This window comes from Pipistrellus hanaki (genome assembly GCF_964339955.1).
Source record: "Pipistrellus hanaki genome assembly, chromosome: 11".
NCBI classification, from domain to species: Eukaryota; Metazoa; Chordata; class Mammalia; order Chiroptera; family Vespertilionidae; genus Pipistrellus; species Pipistrellus hanaki.
The window spans coordinates 16,271,943-16,292,177 of record NC_140513.1 but is presented as its reverse complement, the minus strand read 5'-3'; positions in this window follow the sequence as shown (position 1 = coordinate 16,292,177).

Genomic DNA, 20,235 nt, shown 5'->3' with positions numbered 1-20,235 from the left:
AGATAGTGATGCTGCTCTGGCCAGTATTCTCAATGGTTAGAGCATTGGCCTATGCACTGAAGGGCGAGGGTTTGGTTCTGGTGAAGGGCATGTACCTGGGTTGCAGGTCGGATCCCTAACCCAGGTCAGGGCACATATATGAGGCAACCAACCCATGTATCTCACATATATGTTTTTCTCTCTCTTTCCCTTCCTCCCTCCCTTTCTTCTACCCTCTCTAAAAATCAATGGAACAATATCCTTGGGTGAGGATTAACAACAAAAAAGATAACGATGCTGAAATTGTGAACCATAGGCCAATAGTCTCCTTAAGGAAGTCCAAATATAGATGTTAAATTGTTTATCTATATATTCATCCTGTCAGTCATTATTCAAAATACATCAAGCATATGGATTCCATATTAGATTCTGTAATGAATCAATAATTTTCTTAATAAATTAAAATCTTGCCATCATCTTACAGATGTAACTGCACTCCCTCCCTCCAGTATTTTCTATTCTATTTTATTTCCCTTATACTAACCAAAATTAACTTTGTAAAGTTACAATTATATTATGTTAAAGTTCAAACTAACATAGCTTACAAAGACCTTTGTATTTCACTCTTGCTCACTTCTCTGGTTTTATGGTACACCTCACTCTCTGGTCATACTACTAAGTGTTCACCAAAGAAGGCAGGCCTTTGCATGCTGTTTCCACTGCCCAAATCCTTTTCCTCCTCTGCCGGTCTGGTTCGTTAAACTTGCCCTTTAGTTTCTGGCCTAAGCATCAACTCAGCTAAGACTTCTCTAAGGCCTGGTCAAGTGTGAGCCTCTTTCGCAATGTTCTACCCCTAAACTACATCCCCCCCCCCCCCCCCCCCCCCCCCCCCCCGCCTTCCAGGTGAGCTTTTAAGGAACCAAATAACACTTGATCTTTCTATGTAGTGCCTATTATAGAAAGTGACTTACTTTTCTGCCTCAGACTGTATACATCCCGAGGACAGGAAATATGCCTCGGGTACTCTGGAAATATCATTATGTGGACTGTGTCCGGGCACATCTTGGTGATAATTTGTTGAACCATGCATTCCTCCCATTTAATTTGGAGAAGTCATTTTATGATCACGGTACCTTTCCTGCCAGGTTAAGTATGGAGAGGTCATTTTATAGTAGCAAGTGTGTGAGGAAAAGGAAATTATCCTTAGACTTGCTATTTGATGACATGGATTGAAACATTTGATGGTAAATGCACACACACAAGCATATTCTCTTTTTTCGCACATTTTAATTCCAATTCATTATTACAATGTTTTATGCTGAAATCAGTAATGTCCCAATCTGTCCTTTGGAGAAGATTAAGCAAAGCTCACTTTGCTTTGATGTATTATAATGAATCAAATAAAAGGTATCTCTAAAATCAACTAAAATCTTTTTTTTTTTTTAAAGTAGGGTAAATTTTTTTAAAAAAGTTAACTAATAATCTGCAGTGTTTCCCAAAATGTGGTATGAGTACCCCCAGGGTACGGGAAGAGTTTGGTGGGGGTACACGTTGCACCGGAGTTTGGTGGGGATATGCACTGCACCGTGCTTAGCTGCGCCTAATTCTACATTCTCATGAGTACGAGAGGTACTCAGTGTTATGAAAATTATAGAAGGGGTATACATATGTCAAAAGTTTGGGAAACACTGATCTAGAGAAATAAGTATGCTCTTAGTAGAAACATAAGAACTTTGTGGATAACTTGTTTTGGTTAGGAGAGTATAACAAAAAAGTACTGAACTGCGAAACAAGTTTTATTTCATTGGTGTCTTTAAATATTCATTGATATGGATATGACATTCTAGTATTGTGGCACAATTTTTAACTATGTCTATTGATTCCAAGATCAAACTTGTAAACTAAATATACACACATCCAGGCATATTTGACTGTAATGAATTGCATCAAAAAGCTAATAATAGTTATCTCTGGTTGTATTTTATTTTCACTTTTTGCTTACCTCTATTTTCCTAAATTTTGACAATGAGCAGGTCAAAAAGAAAACTAATAAACATTTTTTTGCACACAGAAGAGATAATGATATTGTTTAAGAGATCAATAGATATGAGTGATCTATAAATTTATTGCTATAATTTTATGACTTCTCAATTGTACTATGCAAAAAATATGTAGATTTCAATCTGTATGGTATATAGTAAGTATTCAAGTTGAAATATAGGCCAAGTTTTCTTTCATAATATAAATAATTAATAAAGAAGCTTACATATAACTTTGGTCAGAGGAAAGGATGAATGTCTGGCACACAGTAGGTTCCCATTATGTGTTAAATGAACAAATTCACTAATTAGTCAATAAATGTTAAATAATATTTGTGTGTTAAAATCCCGTCTCTGCTGCCCCCCAGTGGCTTACATGCTTAACTCGGAAACTCCTCAAATGAGAAATATCAAGTGTCTCCTCCAATCATAGATCCTTAGGGTACTTTAGGTCAGTGGTCAGCAAACTGAGGCTCGAGAGCCATGTGCGGCTCAGAAGCTGCGGTTTGCCGACCACTGCTTTAGGGGAATCTGAAGGTTCAGTCTTGGTATTTTTCTTGGACTTAACTACCTTGGTAGATCAGGCCTGTGCTCAAAGAGAAATTTCAGTTGAGATACCAGTCCGACTACTAATCACTAATGGTCTTTGAGATATTCAGAAGACATGAGACAGTTGTAAAGATACTGCACGTAAGAAAAAAAAAAAAGATACTGCAAGTAGGTAAGTAATATTAAAATTTTCACAAAATGCAAGATGGATTATGTAAGATAATCACAGAAAATTTGATTTTGAGCCTAAATAGGATTGTGGAATGGTTATTTAAAAAGTAGTTTGCAACTGCTAAGATAAACTACTAGTTGAACACACATTCATTGTGAAGAAATACTATCAGGTTTATCTAGACTATTTTTGTAGACAGGGTAGATAGACTTGGATTATTGTAGATATAATATATCAGACATTTGGCAAATCTTTACATCCCTTTGAACAAAATGGGAAAATATAGGCTGTATTATAAATCATCTGTTTATTATTGTTTCCGCTAAGCTGTTAAACCTATCTCTGTGTCAGATATTCACCCCTCCAGCTGAGAGAGGGCCATCAGAGCATTGTTTTTCACGACCATATCCTGAACAGTTTTTTCTTCTTTCTTTCATGGTTATTTTCATCCTCACTACTGACCTGTTTATTTTTCCATTTATGCCTTTACCTTGAACCTTGGAACTATTAGGTACTCATTACCATTTGCTGGATACATTTGGCTAGAATTTATATTCTTTTTTTATTGTTTCTATAAAAAAGGATGCTTATCAATTGAAGATGATAAAACTATAAAATGAAACACTAAAAGAAAGGTTAAATTCATATTCAGATTTGTATAATCATTTTAAGGGCACTATACATAAGAGTTAAATTAAATAAATTTCACATGATTTCTTATCTATTTCTCTTTTAAAAAAAACTATTTTATAATGTTTAGTCTTGGTAATTATTGACATCCCTAATATATGAATTGTTTTTGGTGTTGGGTTTTTTGCTTTTGTTTTGTTTTTTTGGTTCTGAAGAAACACTCCCAAACAATCAGCAGATGGCACTGCTAACTTGAAGAACCAGTTCCTAGATGTATTTAAAAAGAAGGAAATGGAGACATAACTTTTAAAAACTATTAACAGTCACTGTTTTTTCATTGCACATGTGTATTGCAAAAAAAGAGAAAATAAAACTAAGCAGATGGAATAAATTTAAAATGGCCCATAATTGCAGACAAAATTACTATTAACATTCCGTACATAGCCAAATTTTATATTCACATTTAACAAAAATGAGATATCTTATATACTAAAAGGCCTATATGTAAATCAACTGAACAGTGGAACGACCGGTCGCTATGACACACACTGACCACCAGGGCATATGCTTAACGCAGGAGCTGCCCTCTGATGGTCAGTGCACTCCCTCAGGGGAGCACCCTCAGCCAGAAGCCTTGAGCTGGCTCATGGCTGGTGAGCTTAATGGCTGTGGCAGGAGCCTCCCCCACCTCTGCTACAGGCTGGCGGGCAGTAAGGAGTGAGGGGTCCCTGAATGTGAGAACCCCAGACTGCAAGAGCCCTGGACTATGAGAGCGATGTCTGACTGACAGCTAAGGCCCGATCCCCAGGGACAAGGAGGGGTGAGGAGACAACCCCCGAGGGCCCCGGACTGCGAGAGGATACAGGCCAGGCTAAGGGATCCTCCCAAGTGCACGAATCTCTAGTATTTTATAAGAACTTAGTAACACGGCTTTTAAAATAAAAAACATACTACAAACAAAATGTGTACTTAATGTGCTCTTTCTCAGCAACATTATTTTTTATGACTCTAAAAATATACTGTAATGTAGTTAACTAGTAACATTGCCTGAAATTTAGGTTATTTCCAATTTCTTATTCTCATAAATAATACTGTCACAAAGATCCTTATGACTAATTCCTTAGTTGTGGGGTCATATACTTAATTGTCTACACAGGATAAATTCCTAAAAGTAGAACTTTTGTTTTAAAATATATCTATATTTTTTTAAGTTTTATTTTAAAATTGTTCCCAAGAAAGGATACTGTTTGCCATTCTCCTTTTTCATTTTAATTATATACATTGGATATTGTATCAAAAAATCATTTGCTTCAAAATTGGTACAAAATATTTTAAAATATGATTAAATACTTTCAATCATTCTTATAGATTATAAGCTTGATTTTTGTAAGTTTCTTTTACTTTGCTTTTAAGACAAAGTAATTTTTGATTTTTCTACTTATTTTGTAAGCACTCTTTATAAATTAAGGTTGTCATCACCATTTAAGTTATCTTTTATATCCCAATGCCATTAACCCAATAACTATTTAGGAGTACATTACATTACTTTAGAAAGAATATATTTTATTTCTTCTTTTTAAAGTTTTTGAACTTTTCTTTTGAGTACTTATGATTTTTATGAATGTCTCAAAAAGGCTAAGAAAAGAGGTAGTCTATATTTGTATGATATAGAGTTTTTTTAATATAATTTTTTATTGATTTCAGGGATGAGTGAAAGGAAGAGATAAAAATATTAATGATGAGAATCACTGATTGGCTACCTTGTGCATACCCCACACTGGGGATCAAGCCCACAAACTGGGATGGAACCATGACCTCCTGACTCATAGGTCTACACTCAACCACTGAGCCATGCTGGCCAGGCCTATGACATAGAATTTTACAATCCTATTATATTTCTCAAATTTTCTATATAATGTTACTTATTTTTGACCACTTGATTTTTTCTTGAAGAGATGCTGAATTTCTTACAATTGTTTCTTTTCATTTATACTTGTTTGCTGTTTATATATTTCATTATTATATTACTAGAGGCCCGTTGCATGAAGATTCGTGCAATAGGCCTTCCTTCCCCTGGCTGCCAGCACCTGTTTTCCTCTGGCACCCAGGACCCAGGGCTTCGCTCCAGCCACAGCTGAGAAGTCAAGCCTCTTCAGTCTTCAGTCGTCTTCAGTCTTCACTCAGTCTAGAGCCTTCAGTCTTCACTCCATGCCTGTGTATATAAATTAACCTGCAATCTTTGTTGGGTGAATTTGCATACTCACTCCTGATTGGCTGGTAGGCATCATGGAGGTACAGTCAATTTGCATATTTCTTTTTTATTTGTATAGATTTTATGCATAAAAGCTTATGGCTCATATATTCATTGTGGATTTCGCATTTTGTTTTGAAAAAGTTCTTTACCCTATTTCACTTGTTTCTTTTTAAAACTAAATTATACTTAGTATATTTCCTAATTAATGTATTAATTAGTACATTATTATTATATCAATTATTAGGTGCTCTTAAATGATTAAAATTCTTGATTTTTCAGTAGTTTTAAACATTTTACTCAGTGTTTCCTATGTTTCTTCAATGGCTTCCTTCAAATTGTAACCGAGTACAAGTCCATGTCATCACATATTGTGGATTAATAGGGTTTAGTGCCATAATATAACTGCTATAAAAGATGTTATCTTTTATGTGCTTAATGTTTAAGGAGCTGCCTAGTTGGAATAATATTTCTCATTTAAATTAACGGACTTAATTTAAATGAGAAATATTTTTACACATTGAGCCTTTTTGTCTTTTACACATTGAGCCTTCAGTAGGTAATCCTTGATTATACAAAGCCTCATTCATCCTTTCCTCTAACCAAAGTTATATGTAAGCTTCTTTATTAATTATCTATATTATGAAAGTAATGTATAATGTTCATTACTTAATTACTGTTTTCAGAAATAATTTAAATTTTTTTGAGCAAAGAATAAGTCTGTTTAACCATAAAAACTTAAATGAAGTAGGTGTTATTATTATTATTTTTATTATTATTATTATCATTGTTATTATTACAACATTTTAGAAATGAGGAAAAGAGAGATTAAGTTACTTGCTCAAGGTAAAACACCCAGAATTCAATCTCACACAACAAAAACATCTGAGTTAGTTTGTTTGTTTACTTATTTATTTATAAACATATATTTTTATTGATTTCAGAGAGGAAGGGAGGAGAGAGAGTTAGAAACATCAATGATGAGAGAGAATCATTGATTGGCTGCCTCTTGCACACTCCCCACTGGGAATTAAGCCCACAACCCAGACATGTGCCCTTGACTGGAATCTAACTCAGGAAGACCCTTCAATCTGCAGGCTGACACTCCCATCCACTGAGCCAAACCAGCTAGGTAAGGCTGAGCTCGTGGTTTTATTTCCACTACCAAGCCAGAGAAAGTGAGGCCTGCAAATAAGAACGGAAAGTGTTGGCTTTATTTAAAACTCTGTGCGGTGATTGTAAGTGGCACAGTATTGCTTGGTGCTCTGCAGTTGTGGTGCCCAGTGCAGCACCTAGGCAACCACAGTGGAGATTGTTTTGACAGCTTAGGGAGCATTAGAGACAGTTCGTTTGGCAGGCCCGCTGACATTATCATAGCTAGCAATAGAAGCAGTGAGTGATGAGAGGCTCTTACAACTGAGGTTTGGCAAGGTGCCTTATTAAAGGGGCTGGTGCAAGTACAAAAGATAATAGCAAATGTGGGGGTAATCAACTAGACTCAGCTGTGAATTCAATGTAAGCCCACCCCACACATACACACATACACACCATGGGGACATTCAATGAATATAATAGATGCCACATGACAGGGTAGAGTTGAAAGCAAAAGTGTTTGCTTATTTCTTGAAAAATAGCCCCACTTTTACCTGTCCGCTAATATGGGCTGGAAAAATAAAGAATTCTTCTTCCACGAAGGGGAAGCTGAACTGAGCAGGCAAAAGCAATGTAACCCACTTGGTGAGATTACAAAATCAAAGAATTTGGTTTGCATAACCATAGTTCATACCTGGTCTGCAATGCTTTATGAGTAAAATTAGTTTCAAATGGACCCAGAGGTTTTTGAATTTTAATAATAATTAGGTTAGTGTAACTAGGCAAAGCAAAACAAAATAAAATGGATAACTTTCAATGGCACAGAAATTAGATTTGTCTGAAACTTCCATTTAATACTGAACATCAGACATCAATGAAGGATAATCTATACTCAATCCATTGTCTTTTACACATTGAGCCTTCGGTAGGTAATCCTTGATTATACAAGGCCTCAGAAAACATACTTATTATGTACCCTTCTTGAGAAAGAAGAAAAATATTTTACTCAGTAGAGAAATGAATCAACATTCAAAAGTTAAAGTGATTTTGAGACATAGTGTAACAGGGGAATTGTAACCCAACCCACCATTCTTTTGACATTGTTTCTGAAAATGCTGACTCTGACTATTATGTAGCTTGTAGATACACATCATGTTTTAATAAGAATTATAGGAACTAAATTCAAAAGATACAGACCCTGACCTTGAGTCATCCAAGCTGTAGGAGAATTGCTGAACTTCAACTATAAAATCAGGATGATGAAAACCAGGATGACACATGTCAAACCATCACTTGTTTCAAGGTCCCTATCAGAATGGATTGTGTTGGTCTGCACATAGAGAACTTTGCAATCTACTCCTTATTCTTCTTTCCTTTCTCTCCTTATAAAAATCTCTACCTGCAATGAGATGTGGAGATTGGTTTTGCCACAAAAGCCCCTTTATCCTGCTCAAATGGCATTGGCTCATTGGTTGATCACTGACCTATGAACCAGGAGGTCATGGTTTGATTCCCAGTCAGGGCACATGCCTCGGTTGCTGGCACAATCCCCAGTATGGGATGTGCAGGAGACAGCCAGTCAATGATTCTCTCCCATCATTGATGTTTCTCTCTCTCCTTCTCCTTTCTCTCTGAAATCAATTTAAAAAAAAAGTCCCCCATCTTCTCAGGTTGCTGAAACTGAAATAAACTTTTCCTTTTCACAAGCACCTGTCTCACAGGTTTGGCTTTCCTTGTGGCAGGCAGCTGAATCTTGGTTTCAGTTACATAAGAACTGATGAGCACATGAGTAATGTATACAGTTATTAAAAGAATCTTGTAAACATAGCTATAAAACCAAACATAAATATAAACATTAAATATGTTTATAAAATTAGGTATGCATATATATGAATACAGAATCATGGCAGATAATTTTAGAAGTAAAAAAGCTATAAAGAAAAAAAATTATTTGTAATTCTACCTACGGGGGAAAAAATCTTATTTCCTCCTGTTACATATATGCATGATGCAATCCATGTTATATAGGCAAGTTTTAACATGTTAAGCACCCAGCCTGTTTTGTCTTCCAGACGAAAAGTATAGTGTCAGTCACCGGTGACTGACTGGGCACTTAATGTGTTATTCTTATATTTAAAAAACTCAATATAGTCTTAATTTCTAAAAGTGTTATATTTTTAAATCTACATAACATTTTATTCTATAATATCCTAGAATTTCAAAATATTTTCCTTTGGAGGAGTTTAGATCATTTCTATTTTGGGGGATATTATATATAAGACATAGATGTAAATATATTTTATAGCTCTCCCTTGGATAGAGTCCTGAATGTGGGATTAGTGGGTCTAAAGATACTGTCTTTTTGAAGCCTTTGATAAAAATTTCTAGTTAATTTACACAACCACCATTTGTGTATGAGTGTCTATCTTTGCCATCAGTAGCAATAATTATCCTTAGAAAAATATAATCTTCCAATTTTAAAGGCAAATGATGACATCATATTTTATTCTATTTAGGCCCTGTATCATCTACAGAAATTAAGATTGTGGCATTCTCCCTAGAATAAAGGTAGCTCATTAAGGAGACAAAGTCAGGTTCTATGTTAATACAATCCTATATAATAAAAGCCTAATATGGAAATCGACTGAACAGCGGAACAATCAGTCACTATGATACATACTGACCAACAGGGGGCAGATGCTCAATGCAGGAGCTGCCCCCTGGTGGTCAGTGTGCTCCCACAGGGGAAGTGCTGCTCAGCCATACGCTGGGCTCATGGCTGGCAAGCGCAGCAGCAGTTGCAAGGAGCCTCTCCCGCCTTTATGGCAGCATTAAGGAGCAGTGAGTTGAGCAGTAAGGAGCAGCAAGAAGGTAGGCATTAAGGTTGATTTTGCAAGTTTTTTTTCTTCTTTTCTTTTTTTTTAAAATATATTTTATTGATTTTTTACAGAGAGGAAGGGAGACGGAGAGTTAGACCAGCTGCCTCTTGCACACCCCCCACGGGGGATGTGCCCGCAACCAATGCACATGCCCCTGACCGGAATAGAACCTGGGACCTTTCAGTCCACTGACCGACACTCTACCACTGAGCCAAACCGGTTCCGGCTGATTTTGCAAGTTTTTATGTAATTTTATTGGGTGTTTGAAATGCTTTAATTTTTTGTGTCCTTTGTTGCATTTTTTGTTGGAATTTTCATTAGTTTATATAAGCTATTTTTGCAATATCGTTAGTAACCAATTGCAATCTCTGTAACAAAGGCCTAGTCTTATTTTTGTAATGCAAAGAATGGTCCTACATTATCCTTAATGTTTATGTGTAAAATTCATTTGCATAAGATTGCTGGGCATTTTATAAGCATCATTATCACTTCTTTCTGATGAAGCAGCAGCATCATGATCCAACTGTTGATTTTGGGGCGGAGAATTAGGACATAGTCCAGCACTCACTTTAAGTATCTTTTAGTTTGGGAGAAACTTCTCACTAAGACAAGAGAGACAAGTTCTGTTCAGCTCTTTCATACTGTAAATTTAATAGGGGCAGGCTCCATGTGGGTACATGGACATATCTGCATAATTCAAAGCTCTATGTTAGGAAATTCACCATCTATCATTGTCCAACAACTATCTCCAACATTCACTTAATAATAATGAATATGATGTTTTGTTTTCCTTCTATGGACTCATTTCCTTCATCTTTCAATTGGTTCAGAAGTTGAATAGGATAGTCTTTTGAATTCCAATAATTTGGTGTTTGATTTTTTAGTGAGATACTTCAAGATTTTTATAAAGTCAAAGTATTATGCTTTACTTTATTTCTTACATTGTTTTTATTCTTAGAAAATCTTTCCCCATGCTAAGGTCATTCAGTTATCTATATTTTTATCCCGCTATTACATGTTTTATCCAGCTTTTCAGATGTTACTTAAATCCATTTAAAATTAGGTTATATACATGATGTGAACTAAAGATATCTTTTTCCAAATAATTAAAAAACTCTGGCACAAATTTTTCAAATACTTTTTTACAAAATTACAATCACTTTATCATATAAAAAGAAAATGAAAAAGAAGATAAAAGAAAATGTTCTATTATTTTATATATATGTATGTACATATATACACATACATGCTATGTATGTATACATGTGTATGTTTATAGCCATATTAATATATGTCATGTCTATGGATTGTCAATTATACATTCTCTTGCTTCTTTTGCCAAAGTTCTATTTTTCAATTACAAATATATTTTCTTTTAATTGGGTAAGAAAAGTTTTACTCTGAGCAATCTGATTATGTGAATATATGTATAATAAAAGACAGAATTTTCAGCTATCAAATTTGTAAGCAAATATTTAAATTAATTTTCTACTGTACACTCTCATTATTTTATAAGTGTGATATTCCAACATGTTCATGTGTGTGAGGAGAGGTAACCTATTGCCTGTGAATAAGGCCATGGACTAAACTGTGGATTGTGCTACCAGCTGGCCTGTTGCATGACTGAGAATGGGCTCCACCAATCACAAATTACATGTGTCTAAGCTTCTATTTGTTAGACAATCTGGCACCAGGAACAGCTGAGAAGAAAGATTTGAAAACAGCTTGCTTGATTGATGTATCTAGAGTTATCTCTAAATCCAAATAAAATGTTAAGTGCTATCAAGAAATCATAAATCAGGCATGTCTCTCTTTGAGCCATGAGCACGTCTTGCTCAAGCTTTTACGACATGCATTTGGGAGAAGCACAGTTAGCTTGTATTCAAGAAGAGAATTTAGACTTTCTTGTTCCACACAATTAATGAGGTCACACTTTTAATCTGGTTGGACTGTGAGGTGTAGCCGAGGGCCTAGTATTTAAGTCATGATGATGAAAACTCCTGGAACTAGGGTTTGTAATCATATAAGAGGAATACAGCATCAACTAAGAATGCAGAAGTGGTTGACACCAAGGAGCATGTTGAGAGAACAGATACTATCTAGGATAAGCATGTCAAACTCGCAGCCCACAGGCTACATGTGGCCCACAATGAAAATTTTGTGGCCCAGCCAATATAACGGTATGTAAGTCATGTTTTAATAAAAATTTTATAACTTAATTTTTACAATATCCTGTTATACATAATTATTAACAAACCACAACATTTGCTAATGACTACTATAATCGTGTTGCATTCATTTCCCTCATGCACCTGACATACAGGCGCACCATTTCTCTCCACCAACACTAGCAGCGAATATTTTAGCAGCTGGTTGCCACATCATTAGTCTTGTACTGACTTGTTTGGTATGTGAAACAAAAAATATTTCACTTTTGAAGAACAAGAAAAATAGGTTTATCTGCATTATGCTTATTAATTTGTGCAGTTATTCAGTGTCTGATGTTCAAGAAAATGTTAGTGTTCAAGAAAAAAATATTGATTTTTATTAAAAAGTTCTATTATTTTATGTTAACGATTACTCACTTATTTCAGCCTTTTGTATTCAGCATGTCTCTTTTGAAATAAACCTATGTTTCTATGAAAATTGAAGATTTTGTGTGTTTTTTGCGGCCCACATAAACTTAAGCCTTGTTTATTTGGCCCTTGTTAGCCTTTGAATTTGACAGTTTGATCTGGTAGATCTGTTTTTGGATAGACACGAACAATGCAGGGATACTGAACATCAATGTTAGGACATTCATTCATTACCTTGGGGAGAGATCTCAGCACTGAACCTTCATGGGTGATGACAATAAATTTTCACATTCTTATATCTGTGAAAACTCTGAATGACCATAAGAGACGGCAAAGCTCTAAAAAAAAAAAAAAAAAAAAAAAAAAAAAAAAAAAAAAAATATCTTGATCTGCTATATTAGATGGCAAATTGATACCAGCTCTGCCTACTTTAGGCTGAAAAGTAATTATTAGAAGAATATCATGGAGTCCACAGAATCAATAGGAAGACTAGAGACTCAAACTTTAAAATGGATAAAAACCAAGGAAATTCATGCTCCAGGAGCAGCTGGGCTCTGGACACATCTTGGCACTAGCAATTCAGTCCTGGACTCTGCTGCTGCCGAACACCTTGAGAGGGAATGAATCCTGTGGTGCCTTTGGTTTTCCCTGACTCACTCAAGATGCAGAGACTCAGTCAGAGCATCTAATTGGCTAGTCCTGTGTTTGAAGGCATTTGGGAAGAATCTGGAAACTTGGGTTTCTTCTTTTAAAAAATATTTTTATTGATTTCAGAGAGGAAGAGAGAGGGAAGGGGAGAGGGAGGGGGAGAGGGAAAAAGGGATGAAGGGGGAGAGAGATGGAAGGGGAGAAGGATAAGGGGAGGAAGAGAGAGAGAGGGAGAGGAATAGGGGAAGGGAGAGGGAGAAGGAGAAGGAGAGGGATAGGGGGAGGGAGAGGGGGAGGAAGAGGGAGAGGGGCAGGGAGAGGGAAACATCAATGATGAGAGAGAATCATTGATGCTGCACATCCACTACTGGGGATAGAGCCGGCAACCCCAAGCTGGCCAGACTAGGGTTTCTTTAAGTAAGGCAAGGTCTTGACTTCTTAGCAAGACTGTTGAGAGTGAGAGGAGAGAGACTCTGGGTGTTGAGTAGCAGAGAAAATGAAAATAAAATAAATAAAATAAAAACCACACACATAAATATATCAACAATGGATTTCTATACCTGAAAATTAAACATTTTGAATATTTGTTCTTTTATATAATAAAAATCTGTTTTCATTTCATGTATGATTGGTTTTTAAAAGGCTATTTCTTAAAGTATTTTTTCCACCTTTGGTGAAGGAGATATCTTCTGTTTATTCATTCTTTTGAACAAGGGCCTGGTATATCTCCATAGACATAAGGTGCTTGGATCCCCTTGGATTTCCCTAAGGAAGACTGATCTCTAGCTCTGTGACCTAATAGCCCAAAGAGAGTGAAGAAGGATCTGGAAGAGTGGGCAATCCTAACAAGTAAATCTCTTTTCTGTTGAGTTTTACATCTGTATCTCTCAAAACTTATATGTATCAGATGCCACATCTTGTATGGCTAGATCCCATTCCTGGTGTGGCATAAGCCACAGAAATCTGATATAAATGTGCCACCTTCAGGAGTCCATTCCCCACCTCCGCCTCCCATGCCCATTTAATACTCTGAACAGTTAACAGCCTAGGCCTGACAAAAGTTTTACAATGTCCTCATTGCCAGTAACCAGTGACTTGATAAAGTCATCCATGGCTCAGGCTCTCAGGATAGCTACTCTGGAATCCTGTTGGACTCCCTCAAGGCACCTATACTATGAAAGTCTCATGAACAGCAGCTGCCTAAGGCCCTTCAGGAGGAGGGCTTTCCTATGACCTAATGATCCATTTCCAACTCAAGCCCTAGACCCATGGTGGGCAAACTGCGGCTCTTGAGCCACATGTGGCTCTTTGGCCCCTTGAGTCTGGTTCTTCCACAAAATACCATGGCCTGGGCAAGTCTATTTTGAAGAAGTGGAGTTAGAAGAAGTTTAAAAAATGTGGCTTTCAAAAAGAAATTTCAATTGTATTGTTGATATTTGGCTCTTTTGATTAATGAGTTTGCTGACCACTGCCCTAGACCATATAAACTGATGTATGTTTATAGCATTTATAATTTCTTCTATATCTTTAAAGGCTCTAATTTCTAAGGCAAATGATTTGCAAGTCAATTCTGATTAACCTTCTTAAATAGGTCCCTTGTGCCCTGTTATTAACAGAAATTCTAGCATTTGGATGGTATCCTTCCCTAGTTTTCTACATGAATGCCATTGTTTTCTCATTTTTTGGTTAATATCACTAGTTACTAGAAGGGAAATGCTAGACGTCTGTTGTCAAGTAACCACCTTCCCACAAGGCAACATGATCTGCAATTGTTCTTTTTATGTTTTATTTCACCTCTTCCTCTGAATTATTGTCTCATTACTTTCTCTTGGCATTCATAGAGAGGTATGAGGCAAAAATGAAACAGGCAAGAAAAGAAATAGCACATTTTCATCTCCCCACATCTTCAATAGCCTGTTTCCTGTGGGCTCTACTCTTCTCCCTGCTCTAACATTTACATAGTTAACAACAGCTCAGCTCAACTGCACTCTCTCTGGGGAGTCATCTCAGACTGCCCTCACCATTAGCCTGATCCCTATAAGGGCCCATACTCTATTCCCCCAGAGTGCTCTAAACATGCCTCTCTATCACTTACTGCACTCATCATAATTGTTGATTTACTCATCCATATCTCTAGCCAGACTCTGAGTTCTCTGATGGAGATTTACTCATCACTGTTTCCTTATGGTCAAGGAGTTAAATGAATGAACAGGTTTGGAAAAGAGATACAAAAAGACAAGAAGGAAAGTTTCCTTAGGACTTCTAGATTGTTCCTAAATTAATAACATTTAAGATGTCTCATGCTTTGTTCCACCAATTTGGGAAGAAAAATATGAAGAATAAAGAAAAAACTGGATTATTGAGCTGATAACCATTGTTGTTTATGCTCTGTTGAAAGCACAATGCATGGGCACTTGGGCTGCTTCCAAATCCTGGCTATTGTAAATAATGCTGCAATGAACATAGGGGTGCATATATCCTTTCAAATTAGTGTTTTGGGGTTCTTTGAATATATTCCCCAATGTGGAATTGCTGTCATAAAGCAATTACATTTTTAATTTTTTGAGATAACTCCATACTTCTTTCCACAGTGGCTGCACAAATCAGCATTCCCATCAACAGTACACAAGGGTTCCCTTTTCTCACCATCTTCATCAACACTTGTTGTTTGTTGATTTATTGATGATACCATTCTGACAGGTGTGAGGTGAGTGGGTAAAACAGCTATGGTATATTACACTGGAATACTACTCTGCCATAAAAAGTAAGAAAATTTTGCCCTTTTCGACAGCATGAAGTGACATAGAGAACATTATACTAAGTGAAATAAGCCAGTCAGAGAAAGATAAATACCATATGATTTCACTCATATGTGGAATTTATAAGCAAGCAAAATAGAGACAGACTTATAGTTAGAGGGCAGGCAGACAGCTCTGGTGTGGGTGCAATGAGTACTGGGTGTGTGTGCATGGAGGAATTGAGCAAAAAAGAACAAAAAGAGAAAGAACTCATGGAACCAGACAACAGTGTGGTTATTGTGTGGGGGTAGGGGTGGGTAGAGGTAGAAGAGTGTATATGGGGGGATAATTGGTGATGAAAAAAAACACATAGCGCATGTGTTGGAAGTTAACTAATTCATATAAATGAGTATTAATAGCAAATAACTAAATTAAGACATCTTTGATAATAGTTTCTATATAATTCCCATTTCTTAATAATCAATGCACTATTCTGCATTGGTAGAAAAACTAATTGTTCACGGTGAAATGCAACGCATTAGCATTACTGATCCTAAACAATGTACAATCTTGTCCTTTATGGCTCCCAGCTGCAAACTGCCTGGAAGATACTTTTGACATGAGCCAGCTTTTTACATCTAACAAATGCCCAGTAAAAGGCACTTAGAATTCTTGTTGGACTAAACTTGCCCCTTCTCTAGAGGGCACATAAATGAATAAATATTAGGAAATCCCCTCCCATTGCACACACACATATGCATGCACGCTATCCTCAGAGCAGCTGTGTTATATTAGAAGTTGGAGGCCTTTTGTTGGGTCAGATGTTTCAGGTCTGCAAAGGCACTCTGGAGAAGAAATAAATATTATGAGTAAGTCTCGTTTCCATGCTTGTAGTGAGGAAACACTAACTAGCACAATTTACTACAGTTCTATACTAAAACAATCTAGTAAAAGAATACCAGCATTACTCACTCAGCATAAGATGTCTTATTCCCTAAATATTCAAAACAGGATTTCATTCAGACTCTCTTCCAGATGGACTTTCTTTTCAGTAAAATTAACCAGAATAATCATGGATTATGTGCTCACTAAATCTGTTTTTCAACTTTTTCTCAAAGCTCATCTTTCTTTTACTTTACCAAGTACTGCATATAAATACAACTTCATGAACAAGCGGTATCAGACATAACCATTTACAGTGTCAAAGGAAAAACAGGTTGGAGCTGGGTGGGAACTCAACTTGGAATCCAGGTTATGCCATTTGAGGAATTGGTCTTCTGCTTTGAAGGTCAGAGTCTGAGGTTGATAAATTTGGTAAGAAGAAGAGAATGTATTGGAGATTGATATAAATGTGAATTTATTAATTGACAAGGAGAAAGGACTCTCATCATGACCATAATGCTAGAAGTCTGCACAACCAGCATATTCTCTTCACATTATTAAACTGCATGTGAAGCCAGAATATAGTAAGATTGTTTAGTGAACATGAATTCAGAACAAGGGGACACAGAGAAATTTATTTTTCATGGCACCTGATATGTCCATCTTCCTATGAGGTCTTGTTAAAGGGATAAGAAACACTTGACCATGCTCTTCCCAAAGACTGGTACATTCTTTTCCAATTCTTCACTAACTTTCACTAATCCATCTAATCTTAGTTTAATTATCACTTTCTTAAGAGAGACTTCTTCTGGTCTTCTGATCTAAGAAAGGGCCCTGACTGTACACTCCAGAGAATGCTGTAATTTCCCTTTATAGCACTTACTTCAATTTATACTTATATATTTATCTGTTACTCTTAAGTTCTGTCTACCTTTAGACTGTAAGTTCCAGAGAGAAGGCACCATATTTGTTTTGAGTTCCACTAGGTTCTCAGTACCAAACACAGTGCCTGGCACACCTGCAAGTATCCAGTATATATTTGAAGAATGAATAAATGAATACTCATCTAGGAGCTGCAAGAGGTAGAGACTGAGAACACAGGTCCTGGATTCAGGCTTCCTCAATGAAAATCCTGGCTGTACCACATAATAATTATGTGAACTTAAGAAAAAAACAAAGGAAGACTCCTTATCTGTAAAATGGGGACAGTGATAGTGCCTGCCTCATAACATTCTAATGAGGATGAAATAGTTAATGGATGTAAAATACTGGAACAGTTACTGGGACAAAGTAAGCAAGCACCAAAACAGTGATTTTCCCTCACTATATGCACATAAAGTGTGTCCTTCAATCATTAGTTGTAGCTGCTATTCAAAGAGTCCATTTTCATGCATTTTTACTTGAAATTAAAAAGCATTTATGTCAAAACCTACCTCTTCCCTACCTGTAAGGACATTGTGATATTAAACCCCAGATTAGGCCTTTCTAATATGTCTTTCTATGTTGAGGCTTGTCTATCTTCTTCCCGTTTGGAATCTCCAACTTATTCTCTCATGTAAGAGCTCTGCGATTTTCAGTCCATAAAACTAGATTTTAGCCTGTGTCCACATGAATATCCCATAGAATAAACAAATGCACTGAATCTCAGAATTGGACCAAACTAAAAGATCTTGTACAATTACTCATCTGTTGCTGAATTTGTCCTTATAAAAACAAACGAACAAACAAAACCATTAGTGAAAGAAACTGAAAACACAAATAAATGGGGGGAAAGCCTCATGTTTATGGACTGGTAGAATCAATATATTAAAATGTCCATACCACCCAAAGCAATCTACAGATTCAATGTAATCTCTGTCAAAATTCCAATGGCACTTTTCACAGAAATAGAAGAAATAATCCTAATATTTGTACAGAACCACAAAAGACCCTCAATATTTAAAGCAAAGTTGAGCAAGAACAGCAAAACTGGAGATATCACATTTCTTGATTTCAAACTATATTACAAAGCTGTAGTAATAAAAAGTATGGTAGTGGCATAAAAAGACACACAGATCAATGGGACAAAATAATCTATGCATATACAGTCAACTAATTTTCCACAAAGGCTTTAAGAATACACAAGAGGGCAAAGATAATCTTTTCAACAAATGGTTTTAGGGAAACTGGATAGACATATGCAAAAGAGTGAAACTGGACCAATACTAAAAAATCAACTGAAAATGGTTTTAAGACCCAGAAACTATAAAACGTAAGAGAAGTGGTTCTTGACATTAGTTTGCCAATGATTTTTTCGAGTGGGTAGGGGGGTTTGACAACAAAGCAAAGGCAAACAGCAACAACAACAAATAAACAAATGAGACTACATCAAATTAATAAGTCTTTACACAGCAGAGAAAACAATCATAAAAATGCCTATGAGATATAGGAAATATTTGCAAATCATATATGTTATAAGGAATTAATATCCAAAATATATAAAGAACACATACAATTCAATAGCTCCTGAAAAAAACCCCCAAATTTCAATTAAAAAATGGGCAGAGGATCTGAATAGACATTTTCCCAAAGAAAACATACAAATGGCCAATAGGTACATGAAAAGGTACTCAACATCATTAATCACCAGGGAAATGCAAATCAAAACCACAAGGAGATATAACCTCACACCTTTTAGAATGGCTATCATAAAAATGACAGCTATTGGTAAGTATTGTGCACTGCTGGTGGGAATGTAAATTGACGCATACTATTCACAACAGTATGGCTCTTCTTTGAGAAATTAATTGAACTACTATATGATCCAGCAATCCCACCTCTAGGCACATAGCCAAAGGAAACATAATCACTATATTTGAGGTATTGAAGAGATAGATGTCCATATCCCCATGTTTATTAAGATTTCAGATCAATGGTATGAATAAAAGATTATTCAATAAATTCTGCTGGAACAATTGATACTTTAAATGTTGTATTTGTACTTTTGATCATATGCTAAGAATAATTATGAATTGATTGAAAGTTTTAAATGTAAAAATGGCAAATTCCTAGATGGTTTACAAGAGGTAAATACTGTCTTTTCTCACAATCTATTATAAAATCTGGGGTTAGGGAGAGTACATAAGAAAAAAGCCTGAAATATTAGGTGATATAAAAATTATATGTTTTTTAGTCATAAAAGACAAACTGAACAAGAAAAAGGTTAGCAATGCATATGACAATTTAAGTTCTTAAAATACAAAGATAATATACTATAAGTAAGAAAAAGACAAACATACTAGAGGAAAAATAGACTGAGAACAAATTCATAAAATTGATAAATATTAATGGCAAATACACATATTGCAAAAGGTTATATTTCACACTAACAACAAAATAACACAAGATACTTTTTTAATCCATCAAATTATCAGATAGTTTAAAAAAAAATGGTAATGCCATGATAGAGTACATTTTGGTGAAAGTATATGGAAGGAAATTTGGAAAGACACAGGGGCCTTATAAATATTCATACTTTGACTCAGCAATTCCATACATATTTCTCTGAAAGCCATAATGAAAAGATTACATAAAATAGAATTAATGAGAACCTGACAATTTATTCCTAATGGTCAGAAATCAGAAATAACTAAAACAGGTGAATGATTACACAGATAATAGTATATTTGTATATTAAAATAAAATTTATAATGGTCAATGATGGTATAAATGCACACAAAACTATTTACAGTGTAATTCAAAGTTTGCTCAACATATATTTTCTATACATTTAATATGAAGGAAGTTGAGAAATGTACAAA